Consider the following 18,230-nt stretch of genomic DNA (forward strand, 5'->3'; position numbering starts at 1 on the left):
ATTTTCACTCGACCTCTTTATACTAACAATAATCTAATTTTATTAAAATACAGACTGTATGAAAAGTGAAATACCGTTTTCAATTCTCTTGAAGGTTCGAGTTTAATATCGGGAGCACGGCAAACAGTATAATAGATATGTTTATCATTTTTTACTGATTTTTTTTATACCGTGATTAAATAAAGTTTGTCATTCCGGCATTCGTTCATTGATTCATTCAGTCAACTGTACTTCTCCATTTGGTTCAGATGTCCCCGCTATGCGGGGCTTTTAACAGACGTCTTGGCCCCGGGGGCGGGGAAATAAGCTGTTTTGTAACACTTGGTAAGTGTTAAATTCCCCGCTAAGTCCCAGGGGCCGGGTTTCAATTGCAGCGCAGTAAACTACAGCACCGAGCGGTCTGCAACATATCTGGAGGACAAAAGCGCAGAGCTAATAACGGAGAACCTCTCCATAATACAAACACAGATCAAAAGTGCAACCGACCAACTGGAATTGTTCGTAGCAGTATGAACTAGCATCTTCCAAGGCTATAAATGGACGAAGGAGAAAACTTTGCAGCCGATGTCATCAGCCCGGGCATTACAAAGTTCGCTGTTTACATGCGACTTGTACGGACATGAACATTTGTGGTGCGAGCGAAACACCCAGAAATCAAAAGTAAAATCATGGAGCTGCAAAAACTTATCAAGGATTTGCAGAAGAAAGGAGCAAAAGCATCAGAAGAGCTTCAGTCCCTCAAGCTCGCTAAGGAGCCAATAGTTTTTTCGTGGTTATGCGGCCGCGACTGAGAAGGCAAAACGAAGGCCTTTATGCAGACAGATTTGCGTTAGATAAAGATTTAATACTCTTAAAGAAAATATTCAATAATAAGGTTCTTGTTGATACGCGAGATTGGGAAATGCCGTTCCGTCCGTTCCTCATTGAGCGTTACAGGAGAGGCCTCCCCAGCCTAAACGGCGTATATCACGCGTGGCTGTTTACTGTGAACAAATATCGATTTGAAGTTCTTGGACAAACATTTTGTTGCGTTTTACAAAAGGAAAGAATGAATGTTGAAAAAAAATTGTTCCCTTTTACAAAAGGAAAGAGTAAATGTTGAAAAAAATTTTTGTTGCGTTTTACAAAAGGAAAAATAAATGCTGATGTTTTTAATTTTGTGCTTTTGTGGCGCGCAACTTGCCCGTACCGTTAATTGTGACTATTCTATTGTTTCATCGCTCTAACGCCATTAGTCAATTTGCAAAAAATTTGTCGAGGTGGCTTTGGTTGGAGTTACAATCCACCAAACAATGAAATCGGTAAGTGCTTTTAGTTTGAGGACCAGGAAGTTAATTTTTGAGCTGTGAAGTTGCGAATTCATTGAGATTTGAGATTATGGTTTTCAATTTATACAGATTTTGTTTTTTGTGCCCACCCTATAAAGAAAGTAAAGAAAGATAAGTGATGTGGGTGTCTGGCTTAAACCAATTCGTCGTTATTATAGTTAAAAAGTTTAAAAGTAATGAAGAAAGCTCAACTGATAACAAATCATTATTCTCAACACGAAAATGTCCGAAGCTTCCTTATTTGCTATATAAGCACATTGAAGGACTTATGTCATGATATATTAAGTACTTTTTTATGTAGAATGGAGCCACAAAATAAGGCTAAGCTAAGGTAGAAGAACAACACAAATAATGAACCAAAATGAAACAAGGAATGATTAAGATTGTAGAAGATGGTGACAAATTACGAACGGCGAACATGAAAAATTCAGCCAAAATTTTTAGAGATGTGTTTCAGTATCTTTTCACCAACTTACCTGCTCGAACGGAAAATCCAAACTTTTGTGCAAGAGTTTTGACCGACCCCCACCCCACATTGTTTTGTGGCATTTGAGAGTATTGCCAAATAAGGTAATGAACCCGTGCGAGGATCATCAGAAACTGAAGAGACGAAAAACAGCGAGTTTACTGTCAGCCTTGTGAGTTAATATAGCAGTGAATAAACCAGGAAAACCGAGACAAGCTGTAAGTTCTGCGTACCGTTTAGAGAACGGCTTACTTTTACACATCCACCTCCCATTTGGAGACGAGTACATATTTCGCATATCTCTGTTTCTTGCGATCTTCTGGCAAGGCTTACTCTTGTCACTACCCTTCTTGCCTTCTCCTGTAACAAGCCAACACCAATGCCAGGACACCAGTCGCCTTCTTTCGACGGGCGATATTCCTTTCCTTTCGTTGACAACTTGTTGGAGCAAATATATACGCGCTTTAATGGACTATCAGAAGCGGCGTTGCTTAGACTGCTACTGGTTTCATGACCGAGTGAGAGCTGGGACACGATGGGGGAAAAACACAATTCTCATCCTATGGTAACATGTTTTGTTCAAATCTATTTTTATTTTGTACAAAAATCGCAAAAAATGTAACGAGTGCCTGCCGTCATAAAATGGCCGAAATGAAGGGGACGAGTATGGCCACAAGAATTTTGCTCCTCAAAAGTATAAAAAGAAACAAGCCTTTTTAAAATTTGGATATTTTTCTTCTTATAAGATACCATCGGTTGCTGGTTAAAGATGTGTTTGTAGGCTGTTGTTGAATAATGTGCCAGTGTTTCATAAAAATCTTTTTAAGATTCGGTGTGGCCGGGTTGTTGATTTAAGTCAAATAACAGGATTATTTACTAACTTTGAATTGCCGGTGAGTGTTTGAAAATCGCCAATATTTCATTGTTGCATCGGCACTTGACCAGCCTAGAGGGTGCAGCAAAACAAAATTAACGTCCAAGGTAAGTTCAAAACAACTGTCGCCTACATTGAATGATTCCCCTGCTGATGTTGGATGAAGAGTTGGCCATCAGCCAGTTTTCAAAGCGGGGAAACTTGTTGAGTTTGTCCCCAAGTGGCGTGGGATCACGTCTGACCCGAATATCCTGCACTATGTACAAGGTGTTAAAATTTCTTTTGCAGAGGGTGTTGTACCTCTCCAACAGGCTTACCGGCTAAGTGCCTTTAATGCCCAACAACATGAAATTGTCCAAAATGACATTCAAAGTCTTCTGTTGAAAGGGGTACTTAAAGAATCACATTCTGAGCCAGGGGAGTTTGTGTCCACAATATTTTTATGCCCCAAAAGTGATGGTCTTTTCGAATGATTCGCAATCTTAAACAGTACCCCAAACTTAATGTCGACTTGTTTGCAACCAGGCTTAATCATAAATTGCCTACATACTGCTCCTGGAAACCAGATCCAGGCTGCTCATTTATTGATGCCTTTTTCGTTAACTGGGGTACTTGTATTTTGTATGCATTCCCTCCATTTAGTCTCATCCCGCGATACCCGCAGAAGATCTCACAGGATCAGGCCAAGGGAATATTGGTAGTTCCCATATGGCCAACAGAGTCATGGTTTCCGATGGTTCTTCAATTGCTTTACAACCAACCATGGATACTTCCCCCTGACAGGAGACTCCTCTCTCATTCAGCCTTGCAGGAGCCACACCCACTGTGAAAAAAACCCTCAAGTTGATGGTGTGTCTGCTCTCCGGAACTCCTTCCGACAATTTAACTTTTCTCCAGAGGTCACAGACATCATCATGGCATCATGGCGATCAGGTAGTAAAAAACAATACAAGAGCTACATCGAAAAGTGGCTCGTGTTTTGTCGTGCGAGGTCAGTTGATTACTGTTCACCACCGATCAGTGATGCACTAGAATTTCTAATGAAATTATATGTTAAAAGTCTTGGTTACTCCACTCTGACCACTGCCCGTTCTGCTTTGTCTTCCATCCTCCGTATCTCGGACTGTGACAGTTTTCGCTCTCACTCATTGGTCATCCGCTTTATGAAGAGCGTTTTTGAGAAGCGAAAGCTACAACCAAAGAATGATAAAATATGGGATGCTTCCAAAGTTCTTCACTATCTTAGTACTTTACAGCTTGTGAAAGAACTTTCACTGAAAGATTTGTCATTGAAAGTACTAATGTTGCTGTTACTAGTCACAGGCCAGAGGGGTCAATCACTTGCTGACTCTTTCAGCTATGAAGCTCACAGAATGCTCCTGTCAGTTCCAAATACTTGACCATACTAAAGCAAGTAAACAAGGACACTCACGTACAGGTATCACAATCTCTGAATTTAAGCAAGATACCGGAATCTGCCCCCCCTGACTGCCCTAAAAGAGTATCTGGACCGCACCCAAAGTCTTCGAAATTGTGAAAAGTGCCTATTCATCAGTTATGAAAGACCTCATTGAGCAGTATCAAGGGATACTATTTCACGATGGGCCAAGTGTCCTTGAAAGCTCTGGGATTGACTCTCGCAAGTTCTTCCCACAGCACAAGAGCAGCTGCTGCATCCAAGGCAAAGCAGAAGGATGCTCCCCTGGAAGTCATTTGGCACGTCGGCTGGCGCTCAGCAAAGACTTTTCGGAAGTTTTATAATAAGCCTGTTACACCTGCTAACAATATTATGGCACCTGCAATTTTGTCAAAGTAGTTCTTTACCACAAGGTACCCATAGGCAGAATTGTTTTGTTGCCATCACGGTTTTCTTCCCTTTCTTTCTCTCTTGTTATCATTGTTACAGATTAGACTTACTGTTGTTACAGTAATCGTTCTATATTGTTAGCCTAGTTGTACACCATGTATTGACGTAGGTGGACAAATATTAAATAGTGGTTGTTCATCCACACTTTTTTTGTTTCTTGTGTGGGTGTTCCAAGGCTTTAAAGTCTCATGGGATCTCCTGTCCCTTAATCACGTGATTGAATAGTAAAATTAAACGAAACTTACCTTAAGTTTGATCGAAATTCTATCACGTGACGTTAAGAGGGAGGAGATCACATGCTTACCCTTTGTTCCCTGCCAGTCAGGACATTGTCCTGTGGGATACATATTGCAGTATCCATTTACCCTAGTGCGGGTGGTACTTGTCACACTCCACTTCTTTAAATAATGATCTGGCGCACGCGCTGTGTTATCTCATGTTATCTCCTCCCTCTCAACGTCATGTGATAGAATTTCAATCAAACGTCAATTTAAGGTAAGTTTCGTTTAGTTTTCGTTCTCCGTCAAGGGGTCACTCCAAGAAGTCTCAAATGCAAAAGTTTTCTCTAGGTTATATTTAAACATGGCTTTCCACCAAATGAGTTACACCCAGACTCAAGGGACACAACATCCTTTGTCGCCCCTTGTGGCCTCTACAGATACAGGTGCCTGCTTTTCGGAGTAAACATAGCTACGGAGAAATTCCAGCAAATTGTGTGGCAGATCATCAAAGATACCCCAGATGACCTGCGAGTTGTTGGCACGAATGATGAAGAGTGTGACAAAAACCTTGCGAGGGTCATGCGCAGGCTGGAGGAAAGTGGGCTTACACTCAACTAGGAAAAAATGAGAAATTGGAGTTGGGAGCATGATCTACATGGGTGATGTACTCTCTGGGGAAGGGCTAAACGTTTCCAGTCAAAGTGTAAAAACTATTGTCGCGGCAACCAGCAACTCAAGCCCATCAGAAGTAAGAAGTTTTATTGGCTCCGTGCAGTTCTGTTCAAAGTTCATACCTAACTTTGCAACGATATAGAGTCCATTGTGGGACCTCACAACCAAAGACGTAAAGTGAAAGTGGGGAATAAAAGAGGAAAAATATTCCAAGACATAAAAGACCGACGGACTCATGCGCCAGTGATGGCTAATGCAGACAGGATGTAGAAACTCGTCTGACAACCGACGCTTCACCTGTGGGAGTTGGAGCGATTCTGGCAGAAGCAAGAAGACAGAAGCTACAGGCCTTTATATTACGCCAGCTAAAGGCTGAGTAAGGTTGAAATGAGGTACTCCCAATTTGAAAGAGAAACTCTGGCTGTTAGATGGGCTCGTGAAAAGTTCTGCCTGTACATCTATTGGATCAATTTCGAAATCCGCACTAATCACAAGCCCTTTCTCATCATACTCGGAGCAAGGTCAAAGCCCATATCTGAACGTATAGAAAGGTGGCTCCTGTACCTGCAACAGTTTCAGTACAAGTTGACAAACATACGACGCAAGGGCAATGCTGCAGTTGTCCTTAGCCGCCTTCCCGTGGGTACGATCCAAGATCACGAAACACAAGCTACAGAAGAGTTTGCCCATATTGTAGCCAGTAAGGCTGTACCAGCTGCCTTGGTTCCAAAGGAAGTTGAAATCGCTTCTGTAAAAGATCCAGTGCTAAAGCAAGTACTACATGCTGTAATGACAGATGATTAGAGCCAGTTTCAAGGCACAATTTACAAAGCAATTAAAGATGAATTATGAGTGATAGGACAGGTGGTGATGAGAGGAAGCCACATCATCAGAGCCTTCAAAAGCACACTATAATATTCGCTCATGCGGGACACCAAGGTATGGTCCGAACTAAAGTCAGGTTGCAAGAGGAAGTATGGTGGCGGCGAATGGACTTGCAGGTAGAGCAAGCAGTATGAACATGTCACCCCTCCCCGCTTGTTGGACCTCAATCTAAACCAGAGCCGGTGATATTAACCAGACTACCACACTCCCCGTGGCAAGAAATCTCAGTTGATCTTCAAGAGATTACAAGTAGAAATCATCTCCTGGTAGTTGGAGACTGGCATTGCTGCTGGATCGAAGCTGTCCTCCTCAAGAAAACAGATGCACAACATGTAATCAAGTCCATGGAGACTATTTTTAGAACGCATGGCCTACCAGAGACAGTCAATAGTGATACTAGACCCCCTTTTTTGTCCAAGGAATTCCAGGGATTCCTAAAAAATCATACAATTGAACACACAAAGTGTGCCATATTTGCCTAAAGCAATGGAGAGGTGGAGCAATGCAATGAGACCTTACAGAAGGTCGTGAGAATCACACGCCTAGTACGTAAAGATTGACGGAAACTGGTGGACTTTTTATTCCAGTACAAAATTGAATCTCATATTGTTACTGGGATATCCCCTGCAGAACTACTGATGGGTAGAAAGCTGAGTGACAAGCTCCCAAAAGTCCAAATCTCCAAGGATCGAGCCACTGAAGCACAATGCCAACTGCTCTTAAATTCTTGCGCTAAACTTAGACCAAAGAAGTATGCAGACGGAACACGTGCTGCCAGATTCAGCGACATCAAAGAGGGTGATCAAGCCCTACTGAAACAGGCTCGAAAAAAAAAAAAACTGTCACCCAGTTATGAGCCTGACCCATACAAAGCTGTTCACAAAGATGAAACTGCTACCATACTTGTAGTGTATGTTACTTATGCCTTACCCTCCCCACCCCCCATGTATATATTACCCAGCATGACACTGGAGTGGGGATGATTAAATGTACACGAGTGTTATGGCGTCGTTCTCTTTCTAACTTGGTTAAATCCGGATCATCCACGGTTAAATCCGCACATCCACTACATTTTGGCAACGAGGACGGTCGTTGGTAGAGTTCCTCTGAGATGGCAAGTGTATTTTTGAGCGATACACAAGGTTTAAAGCTATTTGAATGTACCGAAACTGCTGGTATTTCTGCACGCTGGGAAAGATGGCTGCGAGCTTTTGAATTGTACGCTGTGGGAAAAGGAGTCAAGAATGTCGATCAGAAGAAGGCTTTATTGCTGCATACTGCTGGTTTAAGTGTTCAAGATATTTATTTCACGTTGAACGAAGGAGGAGGAACAGATAGTTATCAGAAAGTGAAGGCGACCTTGAATAAATATTTCAAACCGCAAGCGAATGTTCCGTATGAAAGGCTTTGTTTTCGTGAGACGAGTCAACTGGCCAACGAAACCATCGAACAGTTTGTGACCAGATTGAGACAGAAAGCCCAAACCTGTGAATTTGGAGACGGCGCTGCTGTGGATGAACAAATTCGTGATCAAGTGATTAGCAAGTGTTTGTCACACGAACTCCGTCGAAAATTACTCCAGAAGGGTCGAGCCTTGACACTGCCACAATTAAGAGAAATTGCCCGGTCTATGGAAGAATCTGAGAAACAGGCACGTTCAATCGAAGGAGCAAGTGGCGAGGTCAGTAATGAGGTGAATAGTGTGAGTGGAAAGTCTGATTACAAAGGGGATGCGAGCACAAGGAATGTGAAATGTTTTTGTTGTGGAAATGTGGGACATAAAGCTAATGATCACCGATGCCCAGCGAGAGGGAAACAGTGCAGATGGTGTAAAAAGGAACTGGACATTTTGAAGCTGTGTGTTAAACTAAGAAGAAGCAAAACACTGGTCGTGGAAATGGAGGAGCTAGAGGACAACATAGACCAGATGCCAGAAGAAAGGATGGTCCGCCACACCATGTAAGGCAAGTAGAAGCTGAAGATAAGCAGAGCGATGACTGTGAATATGCCTTTGGCATTTCAGACGATTGTAATTTTTTAAGTGATGGCAAAATTTCTGTGAAAATAGGAGGTTTGCCAGTAACAATGATTATTGATTCGGGTGCTAGTTGCAATGTCATAGGTCGTAATGTGTGGGAGTACCTCAAAGCAAATAAGGTTGAATGTGTGTCGAGCAAGATGTCCAAGAAGTTATTTGCATATGGTAGTAATCAGCCATTACAAGTTGCAGGCACATTTACTGCAGAATTGTCTGTTGCAGAGAGAGTGTTGAGTGGGGTCGAATTTGTTGTTATTGAAAATGAGGGACACGCCCTCCTTGGGCGAGGAACTGCCATTGCCTTAGAAGTTTTGAAGCTGGGTCCTCAAGTTAACTCACTAAAGGTATCTACAGATGGAGCAGAAGGGGTACCAAGCATTTTTGAAAAATTTCCCGGATGTTGTGAAGGTATTGGCAAATTGAAGGATTTTCAGCTAAAAGTCCCAACTGATTCAGAGGTACAACCCATTGCACAACCAATTGGACGAGTTCCATACCACCTTCGTGATAAGCTGAGTGACAAACTGGATGAACTTGTTAAGCTAGACATAATTGAGAAAGTAAGTGGTCCAAGTCGTGGGTATCACCAGTGGTAGTCGTACCCAAGCCCTCAGGTGACATCCGTTTGTGTGTCGATATGCGTCAAGCCAACATGGCAGTAAAACGGGAACGTTACCCCATCAAGATTTGAATAAGAGCAAGTTTTTCAGCAAATTGGATCTCAACTCTGCCTACCATCAGATAGAACTGTCACCTGAATCAAGGGATATTACTACATTTTGCACACACAAGGGACTGTACCGATACAAGCGACTCATGTTCGGTATAAGTTGTGCGCCTGAGATGTACCAGAAGGTTCTCCAGCAAGTTCTGCAAGATTGTGATGGCGCCCATAACATCCTTGATGATGTGATCGTGCATGCAGCCACTGAGGAGGAGCATGACAGAAGATTTGAGAATGTGGTCCGAGTATTGGGCAGCAAGGGGTTGACATTGAACCACGACAAGTGTCAATTTTAGATGTCGCATTTGGAATTCATGGGCCATGTGTTGTCAGCACGTGGAATTGGTGCAGCGGATGTTTAAGTAAAGGCAGTTGTTGACGCCCGGGAACCGACAAGTGCTGCGGAAGTGAGGAGTTTCCTGGGACTCGTCAATTTTACTGCACATTTTATTTCTGACCTGGCAACGGTATCTGCACCTCTCCGCCAGCTTACAAAGAATGGTGAATCCTTCGTGTGGGGGCTGGAGCAACAGAAATCATTTAAAGAGTTAAAGAAGCGACTGTCCAGTGCAGAGACACTTGGATACTTTGATAAGAATGCCCCGACTAAGGTGATCGCTGACGCAAGCCCTGTAGGATTAGGAGCTGTACTAATCCAACAGCAAGGAGAAGAGCAACGAGTTATTAGCTATGCAAGCCGAAGCTTGTCTGATACAGAACGCCGGTATTCTCAAACGGAGAAAGAGGCTTTGGCAATAGCGTGGTCCTGCGAAAGATTTCATGCCTATTTGTATGGTGCTGAATTTGAACTAATGACTGACCACAAACCTCTGGAATGTATTTTCTCTCCTAAATCCAAGACCTGTGCTAGGATCGAGCGATGGCTTCTCAGAATGCAACCTTACAGATTTACCGTGAAATACGTCCCAGGTCCCCAGAATATTGCAGATTCCTTGTCACGCCTCCTGCATCCAGTGCCGCCGTCAAGAGACGAAGACAAAACAGAGGAGTATGTGAAGTGGGTAGCTCAAGAATCAACGCCTGTTGCCTTGACAACTCGTGAAATTGAGAGAGCATCAGAACATGACCCAGAGCTGAAAAGTGTACGAGAATGTCTCTTGAATGGAAAGTGGCATGCCATAGAATTCAAAGAGTACCTACCTGTGCGAGGCGAATTAAGTGCAATTGGAAAGCTAGTTTTTCGTGGAACTCGAATTGTGGTACTAAAGCAACTTTGTAGTCAAGTACTAAAGTTGGCACATGAAGGTCATCCTGGAATTGTATAAATGAAGCAACGTTTGAGAACCAAAGTGTGGTGGCCAGGCATCGACAAAGAAGCCAAGAAAGCTTGTAAGATCTGTCATGGCTGTCAGTTAGTATCACAACCATCTAAACCTGAGCCGATGTCACGTACAGAGTTGCCTTCTGCACCGTGGCAACACCTCGCGGCTGACTTGTTGGGTCCACTGCCTTCCGGTGATTATGTCTTTGTCGTGGTGGACTACTACAGCCGATTCTTCGAGATGGAATTTACCAAATCGACTACTTCTGAGACGATTGTGTCAATACTGTCCAAGATTTTCGTCACTCACGGTCTTCCTTTGTCCCTAAGGACTGACAATGGACCGCAGTTTGTCAGTGACTATTTCGAGAAGTACTTGGAGGAGAACGGAATTGAACACAGGAAAACCACACCCTTATGGCCACAGGCCAACGGTGAAATCGAAAGACAAAACCGCAGTATCCTGAAGCGCCTGCGAATTGCTCAAGCAGAGGGTCGCAACTGGAAATCAGAGATGGACAACTTCTTAGTGATGTATCGTAGTACACCACATTCTACAACGGGGGTTAGCCCAGCAGAATTGTTGTTTGGAAGACGCATCAGAACCAAACTACCCCAACTCCAAGAGTTCAGTATTGAAGATGAAGTCAGAGATTGTGACAGTGAGCGGAAAGAGAAAGGGAAGTTGTATGCAGAAGAAATGCATGTGAAAGGGAAATACAAGAAGGCGATAAGGTGTTACTGAGACAGGAGAAAGAAAACAAACTGTCAACACCATTCAAACAGTCTCCCTTTACAGTTGTTCAGAAGAATGGCAATAGTGTTCTTGTCGAGGCTGATGGTGTACAGTACCGTCGGAATGTGACCCATGTGAAAAAGTATCTAGAGCGTGATGATGATGTATTACCAGCCACCAGTAAGTCATCAGATGTTCCGGAGGCCCCGAGAGCAACACAAACTTCACCAAGCCAAGGGTTAAGTGAACCTGTTCCTTCTGGAACAACAAGTGAAGACAAACCAGTTGAATACAAACATGCCATGGAACAAAGTGATGTTACTACCCTACGCCCGTCAAGAGTCAAGAGAGTGCCCTCTAGATTTCAAGATTATGTTCTAGGCTGCGTTAAGTTGGCCCCAGGGTAGAACGTTTAGATCCAGATGTGAACTGGAACTTTGAACTGAACTGGAACTATTAGTTGTTGTGTTACATTTGTACCTATGCCAGTTTTAAAATGTTCCGCAATTGTTAGTTTTGGAAAAGACATTTAGAGACATTTGCATGCCTATAAAGTTGGTTAGGTTTTATTCTGTTTTTGTTGCCTTCCAACACAACGAGTTATTCGAAGAAGGGAGGAATGTAGTGTATGTTACTTATGCCTTACCCTCCCCCCCCCCCCAATGTATATATTACCCAGCATGACACTGGAGTGGTGATGATTAAATGTACACGAGTGTAATGGCGTCCTTCTCTTTCTAACTTGGTTAAATCCGGATCATCCACTGTTAAATCCGCACATCCACTACAATACTGGAAGATAGCAATGGAACCAGCAAGATACAGAACATTCAGAAATTCACTGCACCTGAAACCATGGTAAAGGATGAGCAGGTGCAGCCTACACAGCCACCTCAAAGGCTTGATCATGTGGAACAAATTCATCCAGCGACAACCGCAAGCCAAACAGCAGCAAAGAGAATCTCCACCCAACCCTTTGCCAGGCGATTCAGTTGTTGTTCAGAGCGACCTGCACGCTCTAGGCGACCACGCGCCTGAGTACAAGACTGCGCATGCTCTTAGTTTCAGAATGTGCAAGACACATTAAGAGAGAGACTGTTCGTTTGTTTTCAAAATATGGCTTTGGAGAGAAAGCTTGCTATTGAAAATGGTGCAAAAGAAGATGCTGAAGGCTTTGTCAGTGTATCATGTTCATATGATATCGGGTGGCAAAAGAGGAGCAAGGGGCACAATTCTTCCACAGGAAATGGGGCAGTATTAAGATTAAAAGCAAGTAAAGTCATGGATTACACAACAAGAACAAAGAAACATCGAATTTTAAAAATGGTGAGAAAATGGGAAATAAGGTTCGTGTAAATTACTATGCCTCCTGTAAGGCAATGGAGCCACTGGAAGTTGTTGATCTGTTCACGCGGAACCTTAAATCTAATGTTAAACTGTCTGCTTAAAATATAATGGTGAAAATGACTCCGCCACTGCTGCACACATTACCAAAACATCCCCTATAGGCAAGTCAAGTACGAAAGGTCCAAATTAAGGCAGAAAGCAAAAGCAGACGAGTTAGCCAGTTTTCTTGACAAAAGTCGTAACAGTACTTGGATGTTCAGTCGACTCCATGCCCACGAGCAGTAATTGCGTTAAAGGAACTTCTTGAGGATGTTGTTGTCAATAACTGTAATTGGAAAAGTTCAGTGTGTTTTCCATTGACACCACATACAATGCTGGAGACTTTTACGTCACAAGCGCAGCTTATTCTCACATTAATCTTCACAACCACTCAACTGGGCCACCTCTCTACCTTCCATGGCCTGCTATGCTGCACGTCAAACTAGAAGAGAGCCAGTTCAAGTATTTAGGGCACACTTTTATTGGAAAAAAGCCTGGAATAGATGGTGTTTTTTTTTTCATTGGTCTTGATCGTGGTAAAGCACAAGAGAATGGTCTTGCTAGAGTATTCCTTGTTTCAAGGTTCTTACCTTGTACCAAGCTCGGCAAGGACAACGTGAAGGCAAAACTCGCAAGTCTTCAATTAAGAGAGGGACTAAGACGTGAAATTATGAAAGACATATTTGGCAACAAGTAAATGATGAAGGACATGATTGACAGCAACAGGCCTGAAGAATTTGATTGCAAGTTGATTGAGGCCCAGCGCAGATGGGATTCTTTGGACACCTTGCTTGACTCAGTGAATTACCTCTCCAAGTTCTTACCCAAGATTTCAGATGTCTGCACCATTAAGAGAACTCACTACCAACCAAGCTCAGTTCACATAGGTAAACAACACAATGAAGCTTTTGTCGCTGTTCAACAGTTGGTTAAACCAGCATCCAGTGCTGAAGTTCTATGACAGATGAAGTAGTCACCATTCAGACAGATGCCAGCAACAAGGGGTTGGGAGCCGTACTGACCCAAAACGGACAACCCGTAGCCATTGTGACAAGAACCCTCTCTCCAACAGAGCAGAGATATGTGACCATAAAGAAAGAATGCCTGGCAATCGTCTTTGCCTCAGAAAGATTTAACCAATATCTGGCACATAGAGAGAACGTTTCAGTAGAGATAGACCACAAGCCCCTTGAGTCCATTTTCAAGAAGTAAAAATAAATAAATAAATAAAAATAATAAAAGAAGTCACTGTTATAAGCACCTTGACGTCTTCAGAGAATGTTACTCAGACTTCAGCGATACAATTTGTCAGTCAATTATAAACCTGGTTCTCAGATGCTCTTGGCTGACCAACTGTCAAGAGCTGAAGTTACCATGCTAGAAGAGCCCTTTCAAGTCTATTCCTTGGAGTTGGAGAGCCTAAACCCAATGCAAGCCCTGAAGGTAACTCCAGAGAGATCAGAGCAGTTACAGTGGTGTACTGGAGAGGAAGTAGCATTGGAAATCTTAAAGACCCTAGTTCTGCCTGGTTGGCTAATGCAAAAAGAGCAAGCACCTGTCAACATCAGAGAATACTGCTCGTATCGGAAGAGTTAACAGTAGACAATGGGATCCTGTTTAAAGATTCAAGAGTTGTCATACCCCATGTCATGAGACTCGATGTCAAATCAAAAATACGTTCCAGCCATTTGGGAGTTGAAGCTTGTCTCTACAAAGCCCCAGACACAGTCTTTTGGCCTAACATGAACGCCGAGGTACGGGATCTGATCAAGCAATGTTCCATCTGTAACGAATCCAGATCGGTAAAAATCCAGAGCGGTAAAAATTTCGATCACTACTTCATATAGTACAAGTGTGAAATTCTACTCATGGAGTTTGACTGAGGTTTCCATTGCAAGTCCATTTTGTGACTCAGCACATGGAAGGGTAAGTGAAGCGCAACCATTTGTCGGAAATTTGTCGTAAATGTCGATTAATTATCGTAATCCTTACCATTGGTTACGAGTAAATTACAAGTTCAAGAATGCGAAGAAGTGAGTCGGCAATTGCGTCAACGATCACGTGAGAACTAGGACAACGCATGCTTCCACGAACGAAGGTTATTTGCGTTTTGTCTGCGTGGAGTTGGAGTTCTGCTATTTTTACTATGGACGTTCGAAAGTGAGGTACATAAGTGAGCTTTTTTCATTTTCTTAATTTTGTCATGAATTTCTTAAAGGGTATTGTCTCAGTATGCCACAGCTTTCGAAGTACGGGTCATCCTTGCCGAGTAAATGGCTTTGAAAGATGCTTTCAAGTTGTCGATCCATATAGAGCTCGGCGCGACAGAGTTACTCCTGTGCTTGTGCTTTATATGGGGAAACAAAACCCGTTTAGGGTATTATTGAGCCCTTTTGGGGGATTACAAAGCCCGCTCTCCGATCACAAAGCAATATGTGCATTAATTCAAGCAAAAACAGCATAGTAATTTATTGTTCTAAAATATAATGTAGTCAAAAAGCTAAAGAATACTATCCAGAATATTACATTGTATTATTAAAAACGGTAACTGGACAAAACTACACATACTTTTTTGTGTTTATCAACACCAAATATTTGGTGAACATGATTTTTAAATTTTTTCTACAATACAATGGAATCTCCATTTAAAGAACCTCTATGGAACAAAGTTCTCTGTATAACAAACAATATTCTTTATCTTCAGTTATACTATTTAATATACAGGAACACCATTAATTTAATCAAAACTTGTTATATCAAACATGCTATACCAGTCCCTTGGCCCTTCATTACATTGAGAGTCCACTATAATGTTATTGTTTTAGTATTATACTGAAAAAATATTTTGGCATATGAAATAAATGCCTCTGGTTCCAGTGGCAGATTTATGCAAAGGTGTGGGGTTGGGGGGAGGGGGGTGAGCCCTGACCTTATCATACAAATTTAAGGCCCAAAAAGCAAAAAGGTTTTGTACTCCCATTCTAATTTAACACCAAAAGGGCTGGAAAATGTTCTGGGGCCTCCGCCTTTCAAAAACTTTGGATCTGCCACTGTAAAAACTTACATTTTTTCCATGATCACTGTATAAATTTCAAGCCCCTATTAACTCATAGGTAAGTAACTTTTGTTTTGAGTATGGGGGAGCTGTTGACAAGTTCTTACAACAATGTTTGATTTTGAAGATGAAGTATTCAACATGACACGAGCATGGGACAAAGAAAAATTCTGAGTCCCCGACGGGAATCGAACCCATGGCCTCCCAGATACCGGTTGGGCGCTCTAACCAACTGAGCTACGAGAGACTCGTTGTGAGCTGGGCCATTTTACTAGGTTGATAAGTGACACGCGTCCTGCATACTGCTAGGATCAGCAATGTCGAATTCATCAAGTTTGTAGTAAATAATAAAGATGGTAAATTTTTAAGTTCGGTAATAAATAATGAAGATGAAGTATTTAACATGACACGAGCATGGGACAAAGAAAAATTCTGAGTCCCCGACGGGAATCGAACCCATGGCCTCTCAGATACCGGTTGGGCGCTCTAACCAACTGAGCTACGAGAGACTCGTTGTGAGCTTGGCCATTTTTACTAGGTAATGTTTGACTAGGTAATGTTTGATTTCTTTCCCTTTTTGTTTCCTCAGCTATTCCTGTATAGTCAACCATGGAAGAACAAAAAACAGAGCATCAAAATTATATTACAGGCTATTTGCACAATGTGTCACCAATTTTGACAAGCAACAAAACAAAGTACTTTGACATGCAGATTCAAACTGGTGAAGATGAGGTGAAACGTGGTGTTTGCTTCTCTCCTCCACGTATAGATGAATTCAACAAGCACAGTGAAAGGAAGAGTCCAGTTAAGATCAGCAAATTTCGCTTGGACAAAAGCACAACCAGTGTGTGCATGGGACCTGATGTACAACTATCCCAAGTAGATAAATTGGATTTTGAAAGGAAAACTTTGCCGCAAAGACTGAACCTGTCATTACTTAACTCAGTGTTTGATGGCCAACTGATAAGCATCAAGGCAAAGCTGATAAACCTTACAGCCGCTACAAAATTCTCATCTACCAAATCAGCTGCATTAAACAAATCAGAAGCTGATCTCCGTGACCCTCATGGATCTGCCAGACTTACTTTATGGGGAGACTTCACCTCACAAGTGACAGAAGGCAAAACCTATCATTTCACTAACTTGAGAGTGAGAAAAGACACCTACAATAACAACATTCACCTTAACACAGCAAAAACTTAGCTGTGTGATTGTTGAAGCAGTTCCTTTTGATGAACCACTTTGCATTACTAACACGCTGCCTCTTACATCAACATCAACTTCCATTCAAGCTACAGTCTTGGGGATAATTGTAATAAAAAGATCTTCTCACTTGAAACAAAGATAGTAGAATGTGCAAGCTGTGGCCTAAAACAAAGGCCAGCCTCTTGCAAAAAGCACTGGTACCTCCAAGGTTTGTTTCAGCATGAGAAAGGAACAATCAACCTAACATTCTTTGATGATACATTAAAGCAAATTCTTGGATCAGATGCTAACCTTGAGTCAGTTACTCAAGACCAGCTAGATGATATGTTTTTGTCAATGCCAAAAGTTTCCATCACCTATAACACCAAGACAAAGATAGTGCTTAACATTGAGAAACAACAGTATCAATGAACACTCTTTCAACAATGTTAGCTGTTGTCTGATTGAACCATAAAAATGTTGTGTAGTGATATGATAGTTAAGATATTCAATTACCTTTTACAAGACAATGGTAACTGTCTTTCAGTCATGCAAACTATTGTGTTAAATGAACCATAAAATTGCAGTGTAGTAATATATTATTGTTTTTATCACTGCCAAAATTTCCAACTACCTTTTATAAGATGTTGGACACTGTATTTTAAGCATGCAAACTGTTGTGTTAATGAACCATAAAAAGGTATTATAGTAATATTATTGTTTCTCTCACTACCAAAATTTCAAATTACCTTTTACAAGGCAGTGCACACAAAAACATGTTAATAAATTACAGAAATGTTGTATTACCGTTCTCATTACAAACCATTAAACACAAAGTTGAGTTTAGTTATTGTATAAACAGGTCTGTCAGGTTCTTTCTTTTGCTCCCTGTTCAACACAAAAGTATCATTAAGCGTGCCAATGTTTTCATTCTTTATCTTCAACAACAATTTCCAAATAGCAGACACATTTACGCATTGCATACCTATTTTTTATTCTTGCAAGCCGATCTTTAGTTCCACATTTGCATATGCTAGAGCACTCAAGCGCGACATTTCGAGAAGGACAACCAGCAGATTTAGCCGTTCTCTTTCGACTCCACGTATTCTTGCAGTAACAAATTTTACAAAAGAAAAAGGAACACGAATATTCTATGACATAAGGAAAGATTTTGAATACTAAGCATAGAAAAAATTATTTCATTCCTAAGCACTCGATCGCAGTCCGTCGAAGAGGCAACTGTAGTCTCTAAATTCTCATTTTGCCATGCGCGTCTGACAACGGATGAACCATAAATATCTGTGCTCCACGATGGCCCAGGAGAACTAGGTTCTTTGATATCTATTAGGCTGTCACCATCTTCGATGTTCATTCCCTACATTATGGCAGATCTTTTAAAGTTGATTCGAATGAAAACTCGCGCGCTGTCAAATTTCGTCGCGGTCTGTTGACTTTGTACGCGTGTCACATGTAATCTGAAGTGAGACTCCGCGCAGTTGCCCGAATGTAAA

At 41.9% G+C, this 18,230-nt stretch overlaps 1 protein-coding gene across 2 annotated transcripts in view; it reads right to left on the reverse strand.

The window, feature by feature from the left end:
• The window catches only part of LOC144657849 (sulfotransferase 1B1-like), a 127,428-nt gene that overhangs the window by 22,558 nt on the left and 86,640 nt on the right, over window positions 1-18,230 (reverse strand). The window contains exon 2 of one of the 2 annotated variants that reach the window (XM_078518224.1): window positions 17,032-17,096. The exons of the other annotated variant lie outside the window; for it this stretch is intronic. The gene's annotated coding sequence lies outside the window, so the exon portion shown is untranslated. The remainder of the gene's footprint in view (window positions 1-17,031; window positions 17,097-18,230) is intronic. 2 annotated transcript variants of the gene reach the window in all.

Source organism: Oculina patagonica, chromosome 1 (genome assembly GCF_052425735.1).
Source record: "Oculina patagonica isolate OP01 chromosome 1, crgOcupat, whole genome shotgun sequence".
NCBI lineage: Eukaryota > Metazoa > Cnidaria > Anthozoa > Scleractinia > Oculinidae > Oculina > Oculina patagonica.